The sequence below is a fragment of the Mirounga leonina genome, unplaced genomic scaffold (assembly GCF_011800145.1).
Source record: "Mirounga leonina isolate KUSES-001 unplaced genomic scaffold, KU_Mleo_1.0 Mir_239, whole genome shotgun sequence".
Taxonomy (NCBI): domain Eukaryota; kingdom Metazoa; phylum Chordata; class Mammalia; order Carnivora; family Phocidae; genus Mirounga; species Mirounga leonina.
This window is the reverse complement of record NW_023270624.1, coordinates 3,029,392-3,048,463: the sequence shown is the minus strand read 5'-3', so window position 1 is coordinate 3,048,463 and position 19,072 is coordinate 3,029,392.

The following is a 19,072-nucleotide window of genomic DNA, read 5'->3' as shown; positions in this document are numbered from 1 at the left end:
TAAATGAAACAGGGATAAGCAATATGTCTGATAAAGCAGTTAAAGTAATGATTATAAAGATACTCAAATGAAGATAAAAGAATTCAGTGAGCATTTCTTTTAATTTTTTTTTTTAAGATTTATTTGCGAGAGAGAGAATGAGAGACAGAGAGCATGAGAGGGAGGAGGGTCAGAGGGAGAAGCAGACTCCCTGCTGAGCAGGGTGCCCAATGTGGGACTCGATCCCGGGACTCCGGGATCATGACCTGAGCCAAAAGCAGTTGCTTAACCAACTGAGCCACCCAGGCGCCCGAGGAATTCAGTGAGCATTTCAATAAAGAGAGAGAAAATATTAAAAAGAAGCAATCAGAATTGAATAATACAATAAGAGAAATAAACACACTAGAGAAATTTAACAGTAGATTTGAGGATGTAAAAGAACATAGTGATCTGGAAATCAGACCAATGCAAACATAAGTTGAACAGCAAAAAGGGAAATTAATTTTTTACGTGAGGATAGATTAAGAGATCTTTTGGAAAATATTAAGCAAACAATCACATTATAGGGATCTCAAAAGAAGAAGACAGAGAGAAAGGGGTATAAAACTTATTTGAATTAATAATATCTGGAAACACTCATAATCTAAGGGAGTAAATAGACATCCAAGTCCAAGAAGCACAGAGCATCTTCCAAACAAAATGAATCCTAGGTGATCCACATTATAATACATAATAATTAAAATGTAAAATGCTATAAAGATACATTTTTAAAAGCAGTAAGAGAGAAACAAAAAGGAGTCTATAGGGGAAAACCTATTTCAGTAGAAACTTTGCAGGCCAGATGAAAGTGGCATGATATATTCAAAGTACTAAAGAAAAAAAGACCTACAAACAAAAATACTCTGCCATTAATATTATCATTCAGCTATGAAGGAGAGATAAAGAGTTTCATAAGCAATAATGAGTTTATTACCACTAAACCAACCTTACAAGAAATATTAAAGGAGATAGGGGTGGAGCAAGATGGCAGAGGACTAGGACACCTGGATTTCATCTGGCCCAGGAATTCAGCTGCATAGGGACCAAACCATTCTGAACACCTACAAACTCAATACGAGATTGAAGAAAAGAAGAGCAACAACTCTCTGAACAGAAAAGCGACTGCTTTCTGGAAGGTAGGATGTGCAGAGAAGTGAATCCGAGGGGATATTCAGGAGGATAGATGGTGGGGGAGAGGGCCTCCATTGGCCGCTTCTGGCAAGTGATAAAGCCGCAGAGCACAAAATCAGAACTTTTAGAAGTTGGCTCCGCTGAAGGACGTTGCTCCAGTGGCTAAGCAGGGGGTGGAACCCTCATGGGACAGTATGGTCTCAGGACCCTTAGGGTCACAGAAAGACCGGGGGTGCCTGAGTGTGGCAGAGCTCCCAGGGATTGGAGCAGGGAAACTGGCTGCAAAGATGGAGCCGAGGCGCAGGCTCTCAGCTCGGGGTTGTCATAAACCGTGTTCCACTGCACAGTTGGGCCACTGCTTCTCCAGCAAGGACCCAACAAGCTGCAGACCTGGGGAAACTCCCCTTCCTCCCACGGGAAGAGTGGTGTGGGAGCACACCGCATGGATCTGCTGGGTTTGGAGACTCCACACGGGGTCGGGTGACAGAGATAGAAACGCGTGGTCACAGGCCGGGTGAGCATGGAGTGCAGCCGGAGACCGGGGAGACGGGAGTGACTGATGGCTTTTTTGGGGGGCTCACTGAGGAGCGGGGCCCCAAGTTCTCAGCTCCTCCGAGGCGGAGATTGGGAGGCTGTCATTTTCACTCTCCGCCTCCAAAGCTGTAGGGAAAGCTTGCAGGGAACAAAAGCTCCTGAGACCAAACCTGAGCAGATTACTTAGCCCAGACCAGGCAAGGGTGGGTAATTCCGCCTCTGGCAAAGACATTTGGGAACCATGGCAACAGGCCAATCCCTGAGAAGAACAGCAAGAACCTCCAGCCGAGACCAAGTTTACCAATCAATGAGAACAGCAGAACTCCAGCGTAAGGGGAATAATGCACATAGAATCCATGGCATTTTTACTATGATTCTTTAGTCTTTCAAATTTAATTTTTTATTAACTGCCTTTTTTACTTTTTAAATTTTTTTTTCCCTTTTTCAACCAAAATCTTATCAATCCCCTTTTTAAAAAACATTTTTATTTTTCATTTGTAGAGTCATAGTCTATCCCTTCATAGTAGTTACCCTTATTTTTGGCATATATATATATAAGTTGTTCTCTCTTTAAAATTTTGAGATACAGTTTCTTCTAACAGATCAAAATATACCCTAAATCTCTACTGTATGACTTTGTTCTAGTCTCCTGCCTGATAACTTCTCTCCCTTTTTTTCCTCTTTTTTTTTAAATCCTCTTCTTCCTTCTTTCAAACAACTTCTTATCAATTCCTTTTATAAAATTTTTTATAAGTTTCATCTTTATAGTCATATTCCATCCCTTCATCGTTATCAACCCTTACTTTTGTACATATACAAGTTTTTCATTCCTTAAAATTTTGGGAGGCACTTTCTTCTAACAGACCAAAATACACCCAAAATCTAGTGTGTGGCCCTGATCTATGCACCAGCCTGATCGTATTTGATCATATTCTGTTTCTTTTATTATGTTCTGTTTTTGTTTCTTTTTATCTTTTTGTTTTACTTTTCTTTTTCTTTTTCTTTTTTTCTTTCTTTCCCTTTCTTTTCCCTCTGCTTCAGGTCTTTTCTGATTTGTTTAGAGTATATTTTCTGGGGATGTTGTTACACTGTTAGCATTTTGTTCTCTCATTCATCTATTCTCCTCTGGACAAAATGACAAGATGGAAAAAATCACCTCAACAAAAAGAACAAGAGCTAGTACCGACTTCCAGGGACCTACTCAATACCGAGATTAGTATGACGTCGGACCTGGAGTTCAGAATCATGATTGTAAACATACTAGCTGGGCTTGAAAAAAACATGGAAGTTATTAGAGAAACCCATTCTGGAGAAATAAAAGAACTAAAATCTAACGAAGTAGAAATCAAAAAGGCTATTAATGAGGTGCAAACAAAAATGGGGGCGCTAACTGTAGGATAAATGAGGCAGAAGAGAAAATCAGTGATACAGAAGACCAAATGATGGAAAATAAAGAAACTGAGAAAAAGAGAGATAAACAACTACTGGATCACGAGGGCAGAATTCGAGAAATAAATGATACCATAAGACGAAACAACATTAGAATAATTGGGATCCCAGAAGAAGAAGAAGAAAGAGAGAGAGGGGCAGAAGGTATATTGGAGCAAATTATAGCAGAGAACTTCCCTAATTTGGGGGAGAAAACAGGCTTCAAAATCCAGGAAGCACAGAGAACCCCTCTCAAATTCAACAAAAATAGGTCAACACCCCAACATCTAAGAGTAAAACTTACGAGTCTCAGAGACAAAGAGAAAATCCTGAAAGCAGCTCCGGAGAAGAGATAAGTAACCTAAAATGGGAGAAACATTAGATTGGCAGCAGACCTATCCACAGAGACCTGGCAGGCCAAAAAGGAGTGGCATGATATATTCAGAGCACTAAATGAGAAAAATATGCAGCCAAGAATACTATATCCAGCTAGGCTGTCATTGAAAATAGAAGGGGGGGTGGAGCAAGATGGCGGAAGAGTAGGAGACCTGGATTTCCTCTCCTCTCAGGAATTCAGCTGGATAGGGGCAAACCATTCTGAACACCTACAAACTCAACAGGAGATCAAAGAAAAGAAGATCAACAACTCTCTGAACAGAAAAGCGACCACTTTCTGGAAGGTAGGACATGCGGAGAAGTGAATCCGACGCAATATTCGGGAGGATAGACGGCAGGGGAGAGGCCTCTGTCGGCCGCTTCTGGCAAGTGATAGAACCGCAGAGCACAAAATTGGAACTTTTAGAAGTCTCCTCTGCTGAGGGACGTCGCTCCGGTGGCTAAGCGGGGGGTGGAACCCTCGTGGGACAGTGTGGTCTCAGGATCCTTGGGGTCACAGAAAGACCAGGGGTGCCTGAGTGTGGCAGAGCTCTCAGGTATGAGTGGGGAAGCCGGCTGCAGAGACGGAGCCAAGGCATGGACCCTCAGCCTGGGGTGGCCATAAACCAGGATCAGCAGCACAGTCGGGCCACTGCTCCTCCAGCAGGGACCCAACAAGTGGCAGATCCTGGGACACTCACCTTTTTCCCCGGGAGGAGCAGCACGGGAGTGCACCGCAGGGATCTGCTGGGTTTGGAGACTCCACACCGGGTCGGGTGCCAGAGATAGAAATGCGCGGTCACAGGCCAGGTGAGCACGGAGTGTGGCCGGAGACGGGGGAGACGGGAGTGACTGACGGCCTATCTCTGGGGCACAGTGAGGAGCAGGGCCCGAGTTCTTGGCTCCTCCGAGGCGGAGATTGGGAGGCCGCCATTTTCATTCTCAGCTTCCAAAGCTGTAGGGAAAGCTTGCAGGGAGCAAAAGCTCCCGAGAGCAAACCCGAGCAGATTACTTAGCCCAGACCAGGCAAGGGCGGGGCAATTACGCCTCTGGCAAAGACTTGGAAACCACGGCAACAGGCCCCTCCCACAGAAGATCAGCGAGAACAGCCAGCCAAGACCAAGTTTACCGATCAATGAGAACGGCAGAACTCCAGCGCTAGGGGAATAATGCACATAGAATCCATGGCTTTTTTACCATGATTCTGTAGTCTTTCAAAGTTAAGTTTTTTTTTTAACTGTCTTTTTTTTTTTTGAATTTTTCTTTTTCCCTTTTCCAACCAACGTCTTATCAATCCCTTTAAAAAAAAAAAACATTTTTAATTTTCATTTTTATTTTTCATTTTTAGAGTCATATTCTATCCCTTCATAGTAGTTATCCATATTTTTGGCATATATATAAAAGTTGTTCTCTATTTAAAATTTTGAGATAGTTTCTTGTAACAGATCAAAATATACCTTAAATCTCTAGTGTATGTTTTTTTTCCTGCTCCCCTACCTGATCACATTCTCTCCTTTTTTTTTCCTTTTTTTTTAAATCCTCTTCTTTCTTTTTTCAAACAACTTCTTATCAATTCCTTTTCTAAAATTTTTTATACTTTCCATCTTTACAATCATATTCCATCCCTTCATCATATCAACCCTTATTTTTGTACATATATAAGTTTTTCTTTCTTTAAAATTTTGGGAGGCACTTTCTTCTAACAGACCAAAATACACCCAAAATCTAGTGTGTGGCACTTATCTATATACCAGCCTGATCATATATGATCACATTCTGGGTTTTTTTTGTTTTCTTCTGTTACTGTTTTTTTTTTTTTTTTAAGATTTTATTTATTTATTTGAGACAGAGAATGAGAGAGACAGAGAGCACATGAGAGGGGGGAGGGTCAGAGAGAGAAGCAGACTCCCTGCCAAGCAGGGAGCCCGACGCGGGACTCAATCCAGGGACTCCAGGATCATGACCTGAGCTGAAGGCAGTCACTTAACCAACTGAGCCACCCAGGAGCCCTGTTTCTGTTTGTTTTTATTTTTATCTTTTTCTTTTTCTTTTTTTTTTTCTTTTTCTTTTTTCTCTCTTTCCCTTTCTTTTCCCACTGCTTCAGGTCTTTTCTGACTTGTTTAGAATATATTTTCTGGGATCATTGTTACCCTGTTAGCATTTTGTTCTCTCATTAATCTATTCTCCTCTGCACAAAATGACAAGATGGAAAAAATCACCTCAACGAAAAGAACAAGAGGTAGTACCGACTGCCAGGAACCTACTCAATACGGACATTAGTACGATGTCAGATCTAGAGTTCAGAATCATCACTTTAAAGATACTAACTGGGCTTGAAAAAAGCATGGAAGTTATTAGAGAAACGCTTTCTGGAGAAGTAAAAGAACTAAAATCTAACCAAGTAGAAATCAGAAAGGCTACTAATGAGGTGCAATCAAATATGGGGGCGCTAACTGCTAGGATAAATGAGGCAGAACAGAGAATCAGCGATATAGAAGACCAAATGATGGAAAATAAAGAAGCTGAGAAAAAGAGAGATAAACAACTACTGGATCACGAGGGCAGAATTCGAGAGATAAGCGATACCATAAGATGAAACAACATTAGAATAATTGGGATCCCAGAAGAAGAAGAAAGAGAGAGAGGGGCAGAAGGTATAATGGAGCAAATTATAGCAGAGAACTTCCCTAATTTGGGGAAGGAAACAGGCATGAAAATCCAGGAAGCACAGAGAACCCCTCTCAAATTCAACAAAAATAGGTCAACACCCCAACATCTAAGAGTAAAACTTATGAGTCTCAGAGACAAAGAGAAAATCCTGAAAGCAGCTCAGGAGAAGAGATATGTAATCTACAATGGTAGAAACATTAGATTGGCAACAGACCTATCCACAGAGACCTGGCAGGCCAGAAAGGACTGGCAGGATATATTCAGAGCACTAAAAGAAAAATATGTAGCAAAAAATACTATATCCAGCTAGGCTGTCATTGAAAATAGAAGGAGAGATAAAAAGCTTCCAGGACAAACAAAAACAAAAGGAATTTGCAAACACGAAACCAGTCCCACAGGAAATCTTGAAAGGGGTCCTCTAAGCAAAGAGAGAGCCTAAAAGCAACATAGACCAGAAAGGAACACAGACAATATATAGTAACAGTCATCTTACAGGCAATACAATGGCACTAAATTCATATCTTTCAATAGTTACCCTGAATGTAAATGGGCTAAATGCCCCAATAAAAAGACACAGGCTATCAGATTGGATTAAAAAACAAGACCCATCGATATGCTGTCTGCAAGAGACTCATTTTAGACCCAAAGACATCCCCAGATTGAAAGTGAAGGGGTGGAAAACCATTTACCATGCTAATGGACACCAAAAGAAAGCTGGGTGGCAATCCTTATATCAGACAAATTAGATTTTAAACCAAAGACTGTAATAAGAGATAAGGAAGGACACTATATCCTACTTAAAGGATCTATCCAACAAGAAGATCTAACAATTGTAAATATCTATGGCCCTAACATGGGAGCAGCCAATTATATAAGGCAATAACAAAAGCAAAGAAACACATCAACAACAATACAATAATAGTGGGGGACTTTAACACCCCCCTCACTGAAATGGACAGATCATCTAAGCAAAAGATCGACAAAGAAATAAAGACTTTAAATGACACACTGAACCAAATGGACTTCACAAATATATTCAGATCATTCCATCCCAAAGCAAGGGAATACACGTTCTTCTCTAGTGCCCATGGAACATTCTCCAGAATAGATCACATCCTAGGTCATAAATCAGGTCTCAACCCGTACCAAAAGACTGGGATCATTCCCTGCCTATTTTCAGACCACAGTGCTTTGAAACTAGAACTCAATCACAAGAGGAAAGTCAGAAAGAATTCAAATACATGGAGGCTAAAGAGCATCCTACTAAAGAATGTGAATGGGTCAACCAGGAAATTTAAGAAGAATTTAAAAAGTTCATGGAAACCAATGAAAATGAAAACACAACTATTCAAAATCTTTGGGATGCAGCAAACGCAGGCCTAAGAGGAAAGTATGTAGCGTTACAAGCCTTTCTCAAGAAACAAGAAAGGTCTCAAGTACACAACCTAACCCTACCCCTAAAGGAGCTGGAGAAAGAACAGCAAATAAAGCCTAAACCCAGCAGGAGAAGAGAAATAGTAAAGATCAGAGCAGAAATCAATGAAATAGAAACCAAAAGAACAGTAGAACAGATCAACGCAACTCAGAGCTGGTTCTTTGAAAGAATTAACAAGATTGATAAACCCCTGGCCAGACTTATCAAAAAGAAAAGAGAAATGACCCAAATCAACAAAATCATGAATGAAAGCGGGGAGATCACAACCAACACCAAAGAAATACAATTCTAAGAACGTATTATGAGCAACTCTATGCCAGCAAATTAGATAACCTGGAAGACATGGATGCATTCCTAGAGATGTATCAACTACCAAAACTGAACCAGGAAGAAATAGAAAACCTGAACAGACCTATAACCACTAAGGAAATTGAAGCAGTCATCAAAAATCTCCCGAAAAACAAAAGCCCAGGGCCAGATGGCTTCCCAGGGGAATTCTACCAAACATTTCAAGAAGAATTAATACCTATTCTTCTGAAACTGTTCCAAAAAATAGAAATGGAAGGAAAACTTCCAAACTCATTTTATGAGGCCACCATTACCTTGATCCCAAAACCAGACAAAGACCCCATTAAAAAGAGAACTACAGACCAATATCCCTGATGAACATGGATGCAAAAATTCTCACCATAATACTAGCCAATAGGATCCAACAGTACATTAAAAGGATTATTCACCATGACCAAGTGAGATTTATCCCTGCGCTGCAAGGTTGGTTCAACATCCTCAAATCAATCAACGTGATACAATACATTAACAAAAGAAAGAACAAGAATCATATGATCCTCTCAATAGATGCAGAAAAAGCTTTTGACAAAGTAGAGCATCCTTTCTTGATCAAAACTCTTCAGAGTATAAGGATCGAGGGTATATACCTCAATATCATAAAAGCCATCTATGAAAAATCTACAGCGAATATCATTCTCAATGGGGAAAAACTGAGAGCTTTCCCCCTAAGGTCAGGAACGCGGCAGGGATGTCCACTATCACCACTGCTATTCAACATAGTATTGGAAGTCCTAGCCACAGCAATCAGACAACAAAAAGAAATCAAAGGCATCCAAATCAGCAAAGAAGAAGTCAAACTCTCACTCTTTGCAGATAATAGGATACTTTATGTGGAAAACCCCGAAGACTCCACCCCAAAACTGCTAGAACTCATACAGGAATTCAGTCAAGTGGCAGGATATAAAATCAATGCACAGAAGTCAGTGGCATTCCTATACACCAACAACAAGACAGAAGAAAGTGAAATTAAGGAGTCGATCCCATTTACAATTGCCCCCAAAACCATAAGATATCTAGGAATAAATCTAACCAAAGAGACAAAGGATCTGTACTCAGAAAACTATAAAATACTCATGAAAGAAATAGAGGAAGACACAAAGAAATGGAAAAAACATCCCATGTGCATGGATTAGAAGAACAAATATTGAGAATATGTCAATGCTACCTAGAGCAATCTACACATTCAATGCAATTCCTATCAAAATACCATCCACTTTTTTCAACGAAATGGAACAAACAATCCTAACATTTGTATGGAACCAGAAAAGACCCCGAATAACCAGAGGAATGTTGGAAAAGAAAAGCAAAGCTGGCGGCATCACAATTCCGGACTTCCAGCTCTATTACAAAGCTGTCATCAAGACAGCATGGTACTGGCACAAAAACGGACACATAGATCAATGGAACAGAATAGAGAGCCCAGAAATGGACCCTCAACTCTATGGTCAACTAATCTTCGACAAAGCAGGAAAGAATGTCCAATGGAAAAAAGACAGTCTCTTCAACAAATGGTGTTGGGAAAATTGGATAGCCACATGCAGAAGAATGAAACTGGACCATTTCCTCACAGCACACACAAAAATAGACTCCAAATGGTTGAAAGACCTCAATGTGAGACAGGAATCCATCAAAATCCTAAAGGAGAACACAGGCAGCAACCTCTTCGACCTCAGCCGCAGCAACTTCTTCCTAGAAACATCGCCAAAGGCAAGGGAAGCAAGGGCAAAAATGAACTATTGGGACTTCATCAAGATAAAAAACTTTTGCAAAGCAAAAGAAACAGTCATCAAAACCATAAGACAACCGACAGAATTGGAGAAGTTATTTGCAAATGACATATCAGATAAAGGGCTAGTATCCAAAATCTATAAAGAACTTATCAAACTCAACCCCCAAAGAACAAAGAATCCAATCAAGAAATAGGCAGAAGAGGGGCGCCTAGGTGGCTCAGTTGTTTAAGCGACTGCCTTCGGCTCAGGTCATGATCCTGGAGTCCCGGGATCGAGTCCCGCATCGGGCTCCCTGCTCGGCAGGGAGTCTGCTTCGTCCTCTGACCCTATCCCCTCTCATGTGTTCTCTCTCTCTCATTCTCTCTCTCTCAAATAAATAAAATCTTTAAAAAAAAAAGAAAAAAGGAATAGGCAGAAGACATGAACAGGCATTTTTCCAAAGAAGACATCCAAATGGCCAACAGACACATGAAAAAGTGCTCAATATCGCTTGGCATCAGGGAAATCCAAATCAAAACCTCAATGAGATACCACCTCACACCAGTCAGAATGGCTAAAATTAACAAGTCAGGAAACGACAGATGTTGGCGGGGATGCGGAGAAAGGGGAACCCTCCTACACTGTTGGTGGGAATGCAAGCTGGTGCAGCCACTCTGGAAAACAGTATGGAGGTTCCTCAAAAAGTTGAAAATAGAGCTACCATATGATGCAGCAACTGCACTACTGGGTATTTACCCCAAATACAAAAGTAGGGATCCGAAGGGGTATGTGCACCCCGATGTTTATAGCAGCAATGTCCAGAATAGCCAAACTGTGGAAAGAGCCAAGATGTCCATTGACAGATGAATGGATAAAGAAGAGTTGGTGTATATGTGTATATATATATATATAATGGAATATTATGCAGCCATCAAAAGGAATGTGATCTTGCCATTTACAATGACGTGGATGGAACTGGAGGGTATTATGCTGAACGAAATAAGTCAAACAGAGAAAGACATGTATCATATGACCTCACTGATATGAGGAATTCTTAATCGCAGGAAACAAACTGAGGGTTGCTGGAGTGGGGGGTGGGGTGGGAGGGATAGGGTGACTGGGTGATAGACACTGGGGAGGGTATGTGCTCTGGTAAGCGCTGTGACTTGTGCAAGACTGTTGAATCACAGATCTGACCTCTGAAACAATGCAGTATATGTTAAGAAAAAAAAAGCAGAAGATAGCAGGAGGGGAAGAATGAAGGGGGGGAAATCGGAGGGGGAGACAAACCATGAGAGACGATGGACTCTGAAAAACAAACTGAGGGTTCTAGAGGCGAGGATGGTATGAGGATTGGTTAGCCTGGTGATGGGTATTAAATTGGGCATGTTCTGCATGGAGCACTGGGTGTTATGCACAAATAATGAATCATGGAACACTACATCAAAAACTAATGATGTAATGCGTGATGATTAACATAACAATATTTTTTAAAGTACATTATTTACATAATAAAAAAGTAAAATAAAATACATTTTTCAAAGATAAATAAATAAGTAGTTAAAGTTTCCTCCCTTTGGAGATCTCAGCATTTCAAAAACTGAACAAATATAATTATCACATAGGAATTAAAAGTGTAGTTTATATATTATATTATTAAACCAGAAGTAACCACTTATGGTATTTTTGTTTTCAAAGATACAAGTGATTTAAAGTAAGGAAATGATCAATTTATCTTTTGTCCTTAGTTATGTGACTATATCGGTTTTTGTATCCCATATTTAACATATCTGGGTTCTATAGATAAACATATATGAGTATATTTATGTACACATATACGTTTATTCCATTCTAATGAAAATTTTTTATCTTTTGGGCTCACATTTTAAAGAAATCACATTTTTCATTTTCTGATAGATCTCCTGAGCATCCTACAACATCCTTGTTTCACAGAATGTATATGAACAGGTTGAGCATGGGTGTGAGAATGGTACATAAGACAGAGACCACTTAACCCTGTTCAGGGGAGTGGTAAGACCTTGGTAGAAGGTGTTTGATGATTGGAGTCCCATAGAATAGGGACACAACAATCATGTGAGAACAGCAAGTAGTGAAGGTTTTCCCGAACCCCAGGCTCTATCCTATGCCTAGTACAGTAGACAGTATGCTTTCATAGGAGGCCAGAATGATTGAGATGGGAGGGAGAGAAATCACACCATTGACAAGACACTTTTCCTATTTTGAAGTGCCAGTACAGACAAGTTTTAATAGAGCTGGTATCTCATACACACACGCAAATGATGGGTTTCTCTTGATGTACAGTGAGAGAGAGTCAGAGTATAAGTGATGTGAATCAAGTCATTGAGCAGTGCACCCACCCAGGACACAAGCACCAGAGGCATGCACACCATCGGGCGCATGAGGGTGGGGTAATGTAGTGGGTTGCAAATGCCCACATCATGGTCACAAACCATGACAACTAGTAATAAGCACTCAGCTGCCACTGGGTAACAAAGAGGAATAGCTGAATGTCCCAAACAATGAAAGAAATGCAGGGGTGCCCAGACAGAAATCTCAGTGCTTTGAACAGAAATGTAGGGTTGTACAAGAGATCCATAAGTTACAGCTGGCTGAGCAGAAAATACATGGACCTGTGGAGAAGATGGGCCTGAATGAGGATGATTATCATGGTGTTGCCAAACAGGGCCATGAGAACTGCCAGCATGGAAAATAGTAAGTTCCAGGGAGCCTAAGTGACTTGAAATGTGTCCAAGAGAATAAAATCACTCTGTGAATTCTGGTTGTTATGCCATGTTCTTGTCTTGTTCCTAATTTATAACTTTAAAATTTCAAGAGCATCATAACACAGTCTATTGATAATTATACCTAATTACATCATGCACCACATTCCAACATGTTAAGTCCATTTTCAGCCCAGTTCTTCATCTTTCAGTTGCAGCAAATAAATATATTTATCTTTCAAAAGATTTTATTAAGGAGGGGCCCCTGGGTGGGTTAGTAGTTAAGAGTCCGAGTTTTGATTTTAGCTCACATCATGATCTCAGCATCATGGTATTGAGCCCCAGGATGGGCTCCACCCTCAGCAGGTAGTCTGCTTGGGATTCTCTCCTCCTTTTCCCTCGGCACCTCCCCCTGAACACACACTCTCTCTCTCTCTTTCTAAAAGAAATAAATAAGTCTTTTTTTTTTCCTAAGATATTATTAAGGGGACTCCTGGGTGGCTCAGTCAGTTAAGCACCTGCCTTTGGTCAGGTCAGGATCCCAGGTCCTGGGATTGAGTCCTGCTTCAGGCTCCTTGCTCAGCAGGGGGCCTGCTTCTCCCTCTGCCTGCTGCTCCCCCTGTTTGTGCTCTCTCTCTGACAAATAAATAAATAAAATAAAATAAATTAAATAAACAGAGATATTATAAGGGAATCTTAAGGGACTATCCAAAATTGACAGTAGCCAAATCAAGGAAAGGGGTGCAATTATTGTTTGAAAATTTTTGTTATTAAATATGCCAGAAAATAAAATTTTCATACAATTAAAAATTTTTTCATGGAAGCAAATGATCTTGAAGCCTATAAAAATGCATTATTAATTAAATGAATTAATACTATCTGGATCAGTTGTTTACCCACTTTATCAATAAATTGTACAGGCCAATTATGGAAAAAATTGGGGAAATATGTTAGTATCAGAATAAAGACAAATCTGTCATCAATTAAATCTCTTGCCTATAGGCCAATTACTTTCATAATTCAGACAAATACTTAAAAATAATGAGTAGTATTAAGGAAGTGATATTTATTGATACTTTTTAGTTTAATTTGTCCTTTAATTAATCTCATTCAATAAGTATACTCCTAGGAAGAACATGGAAGTCTAGTTGCTTACATATGTCATAATTCATATGTTTACAAACTGATTCTCAAAGAGGTTCTTACTTAATATGAGCCAATTAAGAATAAACAGATTTCACAAGAGAAATATAATTCTAATGTTTGAGTTGAAATCTGAATTATTGTAATGCAGATGGTAGCTCAAAAATAACTAAGAGTATTGCTAGTAAAACCACAAAGGATTTTGTTTTGTTTTGTTTTGTTTTGTACTTCGCCTGCTCTTTCTTTTCCTACTTGGTCTTGTTGAAAACATTAACTTAAAGGAACTTCTAAAATAATGTAGAATACTATAAATTACACTTTTATAAGAAGTGTTTTGTGCATCAAAAATGTAATGATTGTGGATGACGCACATTAGGGAGAACACCTGTGATGAGCCTTGGGTGTTATATGTAGTGATGAATCACTAAATTCTACTCCTAAAACCATATTACACTGCCTGTTAACTAACTAGGATTTAAATAAAAGCTTGAATCAAAAAATATAATATAATGATTGTAAACTGAAGGTATTTTTATATTGACTTTCAAACTAATTTTACTTCTGGTGGCATTGCAAGTGGAAGAAAAATAAATTATCATAAAGTATAGTCTTTTTCTTCCTTACACATCACCTCCAAGAGAAGAGATAGTTTGAAAGTCAATATAAAAATATTAGCATTTTAGGGGCACCCAGGTAGTTCAGTTTGGTTAAGCATCTGTCCTTGGCTCAGATCATAATCCCAGGGTTCTAAGATCGAGCCCCATGTTGGGACCCTTGCTCAGCAGGGAGTCTGCCTGCCTGTATCTCTCTCTCCCTCTCTCAAATAAACAAATAAAATGTTATAAAAAATCTGCATTTTAAAATCATTAAATAATGGATGCACAAGATATTTTATAAGGGTATATTTTATACTATTCCATATTATTGTAAATACTAACCATACCTAGTTTCCCAAATTACTTTATTTAATGATATCAAAATATAGATCATTGACTTAATAGAAGAAATAACCAAACAAACAAATAAGTAGCTTCTGTAGGTATAGGTAGATAGCTTTGATAGCTTTCTTTACTACCTTGATTTGAATACATCACAGAATTTACAACACTCTGGGATGTATAGTGGTAGGAAAAGAATTTTTTTTTTTTGTATTTACCTTTCACTACATGGTTCATAGAAGAGAAACTGAAATACGTATCAGCTGACAAGTCTGGTTGAATGAGGGATTGAATGTACTGCAGGATCCATGGATAGATTCCATATAGTTCCTGGACTGAATAAGCTAGACTTGAATATCATCATACATAAAATAGCAGAGGGAGTCTTAGAAAACTTAAATCACTTTTCTAATATTAAATATACCAGAGTGAAGTGTCTGGTATATATCTTCTACTACCCCACACTAATTCTCACTTAAAATTCACCTGGTATTCTCAACCCTTTAACTTATTAGGCAAAGATAACAACAGAGAGTGTGTAGTAAAACAAGAATTGCTTAATTTCTGGAATTTTCAAAAATACTAGAAAGATCGCTAAAATTAACCCTTTATTTCTAACTGGACATAATATTTATTTATATCTCACTTTTCAGAGTGACCTAATAAATATTTTTATTAGAGTCATTGACGCAGTTGGTTGATTTATTCTAATAAATTTTTACAGGGCATTTTAATATGTTACTTATTCTAAAATATCTATTACTGGAGAGGGGGAAAGATAGCAGAGTAGTAGGGGACTCTATTCCAACCGGTCCCTGGAATTGAGCTAATATATACCATACCACTCTGAATACGCATGATATCAGCCTGAGATGTAAGAAGATAGATCTGGATCTCTACACACAGAATATCGCAGGTGGTTAGTTTCAAGGTGTAAAACCGGGAGCCGTGATTCTGTGGGCAGATATCAGAGGATAAATGGAAGGGGGAAGGAGTGAGCCATTGGGATACTACACTGCCTGTGAGTGATAGCCTCCCACATTGGGGACAGGGCACAGACTCGCAGACCAGTAGTGAAGAGAAAAGGACTTTAGGGAAGACCCCCAGAGAGAAACCCAAAGCTGCAGAGATGTGCATGCAAACTGAGGGTGGCTGGCGGTTGTAGAAGCACAAAGAGCAGAGATGTGTCCCGACCTGGAGGCAATGACTGGGAGCACTTTTGAGGGGCACACAATGCAGGATGCTGCACTTTATAGCAGCACAGACAGAAATGGAGATAGTGTGGCCTGGAGAGTTCACTGAAGAACAGATTGCAATCTCTCTGCTCAGAGGCAGAGGGTTGGAAATGGTCTCTTCTGCTCTGACTCTCAGAAGAGAGGTGGAAAGCCACCAGGGAAAGCTGCCAGAGAACAAAAGCCCCAAAAAACCGGTTTTCACTGCCACCACGAAATATTAAGTGGGGTTCTATAAAAGGAGAAAGAACCCAAGAGTGATATACAACAGAAATTTACAGGGACAATCTATAAAAACAAGGTCTTTACAGGCAACATGATGAAAATTAATTCATATCTTTCAATAATCATTCTCAACTTGAATGGCCTAAATGCTCCCAGAAAATGGCACAGGGATGCAATTTGGATCAAAAGACAGGACCTATCCATATGCTGTCTACAAGAGACTCATTTTGAACTTGAAGATACATCCAGACTGAAAGTGAAGGGATGAGGATCAATCTTCCACACCAGCGGACCTCAAAAGAAAGCTGGAGTAGCAATTCTTATATCAGACAAATTAGATTTTAAACTAAGTACAGTAGTAAGAGACACAGGACACTATATCATTCTTAAAGGGTCTATCCAACAAGAAGATCTAACAATTGTAAATATCTGTGCCCCCAACATGGCAGCAGCCCTCTACATAAGCCAAATGTTTACCAAAATAATCATATTGATAACAATCCATTAATTGTAGGAGACCTCAATACTCCACTCTCAGCAATAGACACATGATCTAAGCAGAAAATCAACAAAGAAATAGAGCTTTGAATGACACACTGGACCAGATGGACCTCATAGATATGTACAGAACATTCCACCCTAAAGCAACAGAATACTCATTCTTCTCGAGTGCACATGGAACTCTCCCCAGAATAGACCACATACTGGGTCACAAATCAGGTCTCAAGTGATACCAAAAGACTGAGATTATTCCCTGCATATTCTCAGACCATAATACTTTAAAACTGGAACTCAATCATAAGAAAAAAACTGGAAGAAATTCAAACACATGGAAGTTAAAGAACAATCTGTTCAAGAATGTTTGGGTCAACCAGAAATTCAAAGAAGAACTTAAACAATTCATAGAGACCAATGAGAACAAATACACATTGGTCCAAAACCAATGGGATACTACAAAGGCAGTCCTAAGGGGGAAGTACATAGTCATCCACTCATCACTCCAAAAAATAGGAAAATCCCGACTTCACCAAGTAACTCTACACCTTAAAGAACTAGAACAAGCAACAAATGATGTCTAAGCCACACATTAGAAGAGAAATAATTAAGATTAGAGCTGAGATCAACAAATTAGAAAAAAGAAACACAGTAGATCATATCAAAAAATCTAGATGTTGGTTCTTTGAAAGAATTAATAAGATCGATAAACCTCTGGCCAGACTTACCCAAAACAAAAGAGAAAGGACCCAAATTAATAAAATTATGAATGAAAGGGGAGAGATCATGACAAACACCAATGAAATAGAAACAATTATTAGAAATTATTATCAACAACTATATGCCAATAAGCTTAGCAACCTGAATGAAATGGATACCTTCCTGGAAACCTATAAGCTGCCAAGACTGAAACAGGAAGAAACTGACAACATGAATAGGGCAATGACCAGTAACGAGATTGAAGCAGTGATCCAAAACCTCCCAAAACACAAGAGTCCAGGGCCTGATGGATTCCCTGGGGAATTCTACCAAACATTCAAAGAAGAAGTCATACCTAGTCTCCTGGAGCTGTTTCAAAAAATAGAAAGAGAAGGAAAACTGCCAGACCCATTCTATGAGGCCAGCATTACCTTAATCCCCAAATCAGGCAAAGACCCCATCAAAAAGGAGAATTTCAGACCAATATCCCTCAAGATTAAGCATTCCAAAATCCTCAACAAAATCCTAGCTAATAGGATCCAACAATACATTAAAAGGATCACCCACCATGACCAAGTGGGATTTATCCCCGGGATGCAAGGGAGGTTCAACTTTCACAAATTTTTCAATGTGATAGAACACATGAATAAGAGAAGAGAGAACCATATGGTCCTCTCAATTGATGCAGAAAAAGCATTTGACAAAATACAACATCCTTTCCTGATTAAAACTCTTCAGAGTATAGGGATAGAAGGAACATTCCTCAAGTTTATAAAATCCATCTATGAAAAACCCACAGTGAATATCCTCCTCAATGGGGAAAAGCTGAGAGCCTTTCCCTTAAGATCAGGAACACCTCAAGGATGCCCACTTTCGCCACTATTGTTCAACATAGTACTAGCAACAGCAATCAGACAACAACAACAACAACAAATAAAAGGTATTCAAATTGGCAAAGAAGAAGTCAAGCTCTCTGTCTTCACATGACATGATACTTTATGTGGAAAACCCAAAAAACTCCACCCCCAAATTACTAGAACTCATCAAGCAATTCAGTAATATGGCAGGATACAAAATCAATGCACAGAAATCAGTTGCTTTCTTGTACACTAACAATGCAACTGTAGGAAGAGAAATTAGAGAAACGATTCCATTTACAATAGCTCCAAAAACCATAAGATATCACAGAATAAACCTAACCAAAGAGGTAAAGGATCTATACTCTAGGAACTACAGAACACTCATGAAAGAAATTGAAGAAGACACAAAAAGATGGAAACATATTCCATGCTAATGGATCGGAAGAATAAACATTGTCTATGCTACCCAGAGCAATCTATACCATCAATGCCATCCCGATCAAAATTCCAATGACATTTTTCAAAGTGCTGGAACAAACAATCCTAAAATTTGTATCAAATCAGAAAAGATCCTGAATCTCCAAGGAAATGTTGACAAAGAAAAACAAAGCTGGGGCATCACGTTGCCCGATTTCAAGTATATTACAAAGCAGTGATCACCAAGACAGCATGGTACTGGTACAAAAACAGACATACAGACCAATGGAATAGAATAGAGAACCCAGATATGGACCCTCAACTCTATGGTCAAGTAATCTTCAACAAAGCAGGAAAAAATATGCAATGGAAAAAAGACCGTCTCTTCAATAAATGGTGCTGGGAAAATTGGACAGCCACATACAGAAGAATGAAAATCGACCATTTTCTAACACCATTCACAAAGATAAACTCAAAATGGATGAAAGACCACAATGTGAGACAGGAATCCACCAAAATCCTAGAGGAGAACATAAGCAGTAAACTCTTTGACATTGGCCGCAGCAACTTCTTTCAAGATACATCTCTAAAGGCTAGTGAAACAAAAGCAAAAATGATCTTTTGGGACTTCATCAAGATAAAAAGCTACTGCACAACAAAGGAAACAGTCAACA